The sequence below is a fragment of the Pipistrellus kuhlii genome, unplaced genomic scaffold (genome assembly GCF_014108245.1).
Source record: "Pipistrellus kuhlii isolate mPipKuh1 unplaced genomic scaffold, mPipKuh1.p scaffold_m20_p_24, whole genome shotgun sequence".
NCBI lineage: Eukaryota > Metazoa > Chordata > Mammalia > Chiroptera > Vespertilionidae > Pipistrellus > Pipistrellus kuhlii.
Window position 1 is genome coordinate 3134725 of NW_023425523.1, and position 8054 is coordinate 3142778.

General features: G+C 40.6%; 1 long non-coding RNA gene and 1 other non-coding gene across 2 annotated transcripts in view; one reads left to right on the forward strand and one right to left on the reverse strand.

Annotated features, from left to right (window-relative positions):
• The window catches only part of LOC123652973, a 32607-nt gene extending 24856 nt beyond the window's left edge, over window positions 1-7751 (reverse strand). The window contains exon 1 of the long non-coding RNA XR_006742566.1: window positions 7628-7751. This is a non-coding gene — a long non-coding RNA (uncharacterized LOC123652973). The remainder of the gene's footprint in view (window positions 1-7627) is intronic.
• Window positions 7620-7775, forward strand: LOC118727528. Its single transcript, XR_004990608.1, has one exon. It is a non-coding gene; the product is annotated as a U1 spliceosomal RNA (small nuclear RNA).
• The last annotated feature ends 279 nt before the right edge of the window (window positions 7776-8054 follow it).

Sequence of the window (8054 nt, forward strand, 5' to 3'; positions counted from 1 at the left end):
TGCGCTTCCTGGACTTGTAAGTCTAATTCTTTCATCAGGTGGGGGAAGTTTTCTGTCACTATTTCTTTCAGTATGTTTTTGATATCTTGCTCTCTCTCATCTTCTGGGACCCCCATAATTCTGATGTTGGTTCGCTTGAAGTTGTCCCAGAGGTTTCTTACATTATCTTCAATTTTCTGGATTCTCTTGCCTTCTAGCTTCTGCGGAGGAGTGTCTTCTGGCTCTTTATGTTCCAAATCTTTGACTTCATTCTTGCGATCTTCCATTCTGTTTTTAGGACTCTGTATAATATTTTTTATTTCAGACAATGTATTCTTTATTTCTTGTTGATACCTTATCATTTCTTGTTGATTCCTTATTAATTCCAGTTGATCCCTTTTCATATCCTCATAGGTCTTATCGATCTTTTCTAGGAAATTCTTGAAAAACCTTATAAGCGTAGATTTGAACTCTATATCCAGTCGCTTTTTGTCCTCCATTTCTTATGTTTGTGATCTATTTCGTCTTGGCATTTTTGCAGCTTCCCTGATGGGGCGGAGTTTCAGGGTGGAGCCTACAACCTTGGCTTCCGTCAGCCCCGCCCTATGCGGCTCCTGAGTCTCAGGGTCCTTCAGTACTCGCTGCAAGCGCCTCTGAGAGAAAGGTGCCCTCGATTTTCACCTGCTGCCAAACAGTCTATGCTCTCCCCCAATGAGCCGGGTATTGGGGTTCAGTTCAGATGGAAGTGGAGTTGGAGGTGGCGTTCAGACCAGTCTCCTTCCTGCCAGGGCAATCCCGCGGCACAGCCAACCGTCCCTTCTCTGCGCGCAATGTGCGCGCCTCCAGGACCTCCTTTCACCGCTCCCCCGGGGCTCCGCCTTTCAGCCCAGCTCCCTATGGATGAGCCTGGGTCCCCGGGGTCTGGCCTAGAACTGGGGTTCAGAGTAGTTGGAACTGGGGCCCAGCACAGTTGGAGCTTTTATCTCCTTCCCGCTAGGGAACGCCCGCCAGGCACTCAGCTGCCCTCCTCTCCGGCTCTGTCCTCTCCACGTGCCGCGTGTCTCCGTACCTTAGGCTTTTACAGCTCCTCCGCTCTTCCTTCTGGTTTTCTCCTTGCTTCTCGTTGTAGAATTTCCAGTCAGTCAACTTTCCTGTAGTTCTGGGTAATGTTCATTTTATATTTTAGTTGTATTTTATTGAAATTGTTGTGTATGGCTGTGGCTAGGTGTTTACCTGTGCAGCCATCTTGGATTCTCTCTCATTTTACATTATTCTTAAAATGAACTATTGTGCAGCAATAAAGATGAGGGAACTGTTGCTATATGCAACATGGAGAAACTTCGCCCTTTGATAAACCAGACACACACACACACACGAAAGAGTACATACTACATGGTTCTCTTTCTGTGTATTTCAAAACCAGACAAAACTATCATCCTCTTGAGGAAGGAAAAAGGGGGCAATGATTGGGAGGGCCATGAAGGTTTTTGGGGTACTGGTAATGTCTATTTCTTGACCTGGGTGGTGGTGATATGGATGTTTATTTTCAGCATTTCATTGATCTGTGTACTTATGATTTGGGCACACTTTTACATGTGTATTATACATAAATTTACAATTAAGAGTAAAAAAGACATGAGAGATGTATTTAATTAACAACTCAATGTATAGGTTTTTATTTTGAATTAAAGTTTCACCATTTTGTCATTTAGGATTAGGCTTACTGTTGATTCATAGTAAATAATCTTTATTAGATTTAAGTATTTTCCTTGGACACAGGGATTTAACTATCATAGAATGGGTGCTAAATACAATGTAGGGATGTAAGGAAAAGGGTATTTTCATGTGCTGTGATTGAAATATATAATGAAAGCAATCGGGCAACATCTATTATTTTTAAAACATTAATACCCTTTCACCCAGCAATCTCAGTTCTAAGAATCTATCCTATTGAAATAAAACCACTAGTTTCAATAAAACTATTGAAGTATAAGCATAGTGAAAAACATGTACAAGGATATTTATTAGTGCAGCGTTGCAAGTAACAACACACAAACTCTAAATACTATGCATGCCCATCAACAGGGGTATATCTGCAAAAATTATAGTACATCCATTTGGAAGATCCATTAAAGGGAATGAATTGGTACTCTACCAGCTGATTTAGAGATTTTACACAAGAAATTATTTTAATTTAATTTCCAAATGACAAAAATATCTATATTGAATATGCATGCATTTGTGATTTGTCTATATGTGATTATATGAGCATGGAGAAAAATGTTAACAGCTAGGATGCTAAAATGATTGCTAGAGGTGTAAGAGCTGGTGGGGTGGCAGAGGAGGAGGGGAGAAGAGGGAGTGAGTCAAGGGGAAGAAGAAAATAAGAACCAAAGGATTTTCTGAAAGCTCTATATGAGACAGTAATCTTCTATCACAAATGAAAAATCAAATACAGTCCAAGGGGCATTATTAGATGTACTGTGTCCAGATCAAAGGATATAATAATTCAGTGTACTTTGCGATGTTCAGATCAAAAGGACATACTGTATCAATTTTGGGACACGACACTAAGACAAGACAAAAATAAATAATAGTTTTTCTTGTTAGAAGAGGGATGGTTAAAAATCAGGAAAGCTGGGCTTGAATTTCTTTTCAGCCATTGTCTTAGCCGGGTGCCCTTGGCAACTCACTTAATCCCTCTTGTCTCTGCATGTGTACAAGGGAAATCACTGTAGTTCCTATCTCTCTGGGTTACGGTAGGAAAGTTATATATGCAGGCCAGGACTGGCATCTAGAATAAACTCAATAAAAAGAATCGCTGTTGTCCTTGTTACTCAGTATTCACTGTAAGGTTGGAATTTACATATGAGGAGGGAAATAAAAAACAGAGCCATAATCTTACCTTCCAGAGCTAACTGTGGTTAACTTTCAAAGGTTCGTGAATTTAATTACTCGACATGATCTGGAAAATCATTTTACAAGACCTGGTGTTGGCTTATTGGGATGCATGACCAGCCACCAAATGTGGGAAGGGTTGTGACAGGGAGAGGCGGAGACATTCTCTGAGGCGCCAAAGAACCTCCAGAAGCAAGTGTTACAATGAGAGCTGTCCAGCACCGAGATGGGCTGCCCGGCTCCATGGGGAGCTCCTTGTTATAACAAATAATACTCTTGGCTGGTGACCATTTGTCAGAACTGCCAGTATTGGCAGCTAAGCTATTTAAAACTTTCCCTAATGCTAATATTTTATGACTGAGAAACACTTGCTGAGTGTACACATACATTAGACTCACCGTCCTCTTAAGACAAACAATGTGGTTCTTGCTATAATACTGGGCGGGAAGGACGGTTCTAAATTCATCCCGTGACAATCAAAAGGAAATTCCTGGCATAGGTCAGGTAGAGGGCCTCTCCCTCATACAAAACTGAGGACTTGCAATTCCACCGGTTAATCTAAATTCAATGTGGAGAATGAAATCAAAGAGTGGGTGGGCCTGAAAAAGGATTACATCTTACCTTCAGGTGCTGTTTGTCTGCTTTCTTAGTACTCATGGTCTCTCCCTGGAAAAATTCCTGATCTGGCAGAAATTCACAGTAATTTCCCAGGGGAAACGGGAAAGAACATGGTGCTGGTGGGAAAGGAGGCTAAAGGTCTATGTAAGAACTAGCCAGGTGCTTTTGATGTCTGATCAATTATTATTATATTATGCTTCCTGATACAGATGTAGCTACAACCTCTTAACAGGATGTTTAAAAAGATTAAAGAGAAGCTGTAGTGGGGGTCTGAGGTGATAAGAATCCCTAGAATATGTATTTTTGGACATTTAGAGTATAAGTTCCTGTACATTCTTAAAATAAACCCTCTTTGTTTTTCTGTTTTTTGGGTGTGTGTTTTTTTTTAAGAAACAAGCAAAATTTGTATCCCAATATGGCTGCTTCCTGCCCACAGTGATATAGAAATAAGAAGCAAAGAGAGGTGGTGGTGGTTCAATCATGCTGGCTTTTTAAAAAATATATATATATTTTATTGATTTTTTACAGAGAGAAAGAGAGAGGGATAGAGAGTTAGAAACATCAATGAGAGAGAATCATCGATCAGCTGCCTCTTGCACACCCCCTACTGGGGATGTGCCCACAACCAAGGTACATGCCCTTGACCGGAATCGAACCTGGGACCTTTCAGTCGGCAGACCAACACTCTATCCACTGAGCCAAACCGGTTTTGGCTATGCTGGCTTTTAATCAGCTTTGACCTTTGTCCCTATATTAGCTAATATCTTATCCCCACATTAGAAAAAATATTTGGATTTATTTAGATAAAACCTGTTCATCAGAAAATGGATTATTCTGGAATTTGTGACCTCAATGACTCAATGTAAAGTTAAAGAAACAAACAATTTTGGGTGCCCTCTCCCTCCTGGGAGCAAGCTCCAGCCATTTCCTTTCCCCTTCTCTTCCCCCATAGGCACATGTCTCCTAAACCCTAAGGGACCCCATGAGATTTACAACCAGGGGAGCAGTGGGCAGCAACAGCTCATCCAGGGCTAACTGCCTGAACCTGTCGCCAAGGTACTCTTTTCTCTGTCTTCTCAGTGAGCCAAAACAGCCCCAGCAAGATGCATTTCTTTCCTACAGCATTTCTAGAGAGTGAAAGCAGCCCCGCCTAGGCTCCCTCCTGTTACTTCTTCTATCCTAAACCCTTGCTTCACTGTCTCCAGCTTTAATAAATGTACTCGAAGGAGAGGAGGGAGGGAGGGAGGGAGGGAGGGAGGGAGGGAGGGAGGGAGGAAGAAAGAGTTTTTGGTAGAGGAGTTTGTGGAATTGAAGTTGGTATGGACTGCACTGACTTAGGGTTAGGGGAGTGTTCTCAAACACAGGGAATGACTCACTGGTATGTAAGACTTCCTGCCATGTGGGCTGCTTATCTTGACTCACACCATACATTTTCACTGGTATCCAATAATAGCATTTGGAGGTATGTTCTCAGAACTCCTGACATGAGGCATGAATAAGCTGCTTGTTACTTCCAATTCTTTTTTTCTAGAAACTTAGGCCAATGCCTAGTGTGTGCTTGTACACGGTCTCTCTTTAAAGACTCTCTTGGTGCATGTATCTATTTATTTATTTATTTTTTTTCTGAAATGTTTTGTCTTTGAGAATAAGCTGCAGACATGAAGCCCTTTTTCCTACTTCAGTGTGTATTTCCTAAAAACAAGAGCAATTCTCTTTCATAACCATAGTATAATTATAAAAATTATGTCACTGCTGATTCAATGATATTACCTAAACTACAGACCTCATTCAAATTTTGCAATTTCCCCCAAAATATCCAATATAATAGAAGAAAATGACAGATCATGTCATGCATTCAGTTGTCAAGTTAACATTGTCTCCATCTCCATTAACCTGGAATAGATTTTCCACACTTTGTCACCTCTCCTGACCTTGGCGTATTTGAAGAGTTACAGGCCAGTGTTTTGTAGAGCTTTCTCAACTTGGGATGTCTGTATTTCTTCATGATTAGATTCAGGCTATGCATTCTTAGCAGGAATACCACAGCAGTGATGCTGTGGTGTCGGCACACAGTATCAGGAGGTGATTTGTTCCATTACTGTTGAAATTACCTTTCATGACTCGGTTAAGATAGTGCCAGTCAGGTTCCTGCACTTTAAATTACTATTTTGCACTTGAGATCTTGCTTCCCAGAATATTTAATGAGTTTAGCTCAAATAAACTCTTTTTTTAAAAATATATTTTATTTATTTTTTTACAGAGAGGAAAGGGAGAGGGATAGAGAGTTAGAAACATCAATGAGAGAGAAACATCAATCAGCTGCCTCCTGCACACCTCCCATTGGGGATGTGACCACAACCAAGGTACATGCCCTTGACAGGAATCGAACCTGGGACCTTTCAGTCCGAAGGCTGATGTTCTATCCACCAAGCCAAACCGGTTTTGGCTCAAATAAACTCTTAAAAAAATAAAATAAAATAATAATTTTTTCATTTTATTGTTAAAAAGTAGCTTGTGGGGAGACTCTGTAAATATTCTGATTCTCATCAAACTTCACCCACTAGCTTTAGTACCCATTGATGATTCTTGCCTGAGTCAATTATTAATTACTGTGATGATTAAAAATGGTGATTTTATAATTCTATTGTCCCTTCTGTATTTTTTAGTTGGCATTCTACAGTAAGGAAGATGTTTCTCTTCTCTGTGAATTTGTTTGGCTATTTATTTATACCAGTATAGACTCATAGATTCCTACTTTATTCAATGGGTCATAATTTGTTGTTGATACTATTTATTATGATGCTCAGATTGTCCCATCACATTTGTCATGCTCTTAATTCTCACCCGAGGATACATTTTTATCAACTTTGGAGACAGGGAAAAGGGAAGAGAGAGAGAGAGAGAGAGAGAGAGAGAGAGAGAGAGAGAGAGAGAGAGAGAGAGAGAGAGAGAGAGAGATCAACATGAGAAACACCAATCGGTTGCCTCCCTTATGCATCCAGACAAGAGACTGAATCTGCAACCTGGATATGTGCCCCAATCAGGAATCGAACCTGCAATCTTTCCATGCACAGGACGATGCTTCAATCAACTGAGCCACACTGACTAGGGCTTGTTATTCTCTTAAATTATCTGAGCTAACTGTTGAATTCAGGAATTCTTGAACACTATCCTGCAGAAGCAGCACAGAAATAAAGGCTACAATCCCATCCCCATCCCCAGGATCTCATCCAAGGTGAAGAGCTACCTCATGATCTTCCTGGTTGGCGGAGGCAGAGGAAGCCTGGAGAGCTCTCATGTGAAGGCTGCCTGGGCCACATTGGATCACAATGACACCATTGTCTCATAAGCCTCTTAAAGTACCAGCCTCTAGGTGTGGATGTTAACTGTTTTTCCAATAGTGCTAATAGACGGGTAATCTATCATTGCCTGGCTTCTCGACAATGCCTCTGAAGGAAGACTGGCCAGGTTAGCAAATTAGTCTGTGGGTATGATCCTAAAGGGTATTAACGAATCTGTGCATAGAATAAGCCCAAAAGTTAATGACCTTGATGTCATTATGCCCTTCCCTACCTGTTGAGTTACATTTGAACATCTTATTACTAAGTTGGTGCTTTAATAACATGCAGTGGAGATAAAATCTCCTGATTACATGAAAAGTGTACATTGCAAGACAGGTAATTAAAGCCAGAGTATATTAAACCTTCAGCACTACAGACATCGACAATGGCTGTCTACTGTGGTTACTGAAATTGTTTCCTTTACTAGAATGTAGGCTTCATGAGAGCTGGAGCTTCATTTTGTTTATTGTTCCATTTCCTGTTTGAATATGCCTGTCTCATAGTAGGTGTTCAAAAAATATTAGTTGAGCCATAGCCGGTTTGGCTCAGTGGATAGAGAGTAGGCCTGCAAACTGAAGGTACCAGGTTCGATTCTGGACAAGGGCATATACCTTGGTTGTGGGCACATCCCCAGTAGGAGGTGTGCAGCAGGCAGCTGATCAATGTTTCTCTCTCATCGATGTTTCTAACTCTCTATCCCTCTCTCTTCCTCTCTTTAAAAATCAATAATATATATATATATATATATATATATATATATATATATATATATATATATGTTGAATACTTACCTGGCAAGGGAAATACCATGGTCAGAAAGGTGGTCTTTCCAGAGCAAGGTTTATCCATTGCACTCCAGATGTGCTGACCCCGGTGATTTTTCCCAAAAAAGTGGGAAATGCAACTGCATCATTTTTTCACGCTCTCCCCTGGGGGAAAAAATGTTGAGCATATCAAAATGTTTGGTGGCGTACTATAAGGAAATTAAAAATTATTAAATGAGCCCTGGCCAGGCAGCTCAGTTGGTTAGAGCAACGTCAGAAGACACCAAGGTTGCAGGTTCGATCCCACATCAAAGTGAGACAAGAACTATTTACATAGCCAACAGGTTACCTCAGAATGGCCTTTACTCACCTCAGAAATTTATGGATAACTGAATCGTTTTCATTAAGTACACTGTGTGGAATTTTGTTCCAAAGGAAAAAAAAAAAAAGTTGA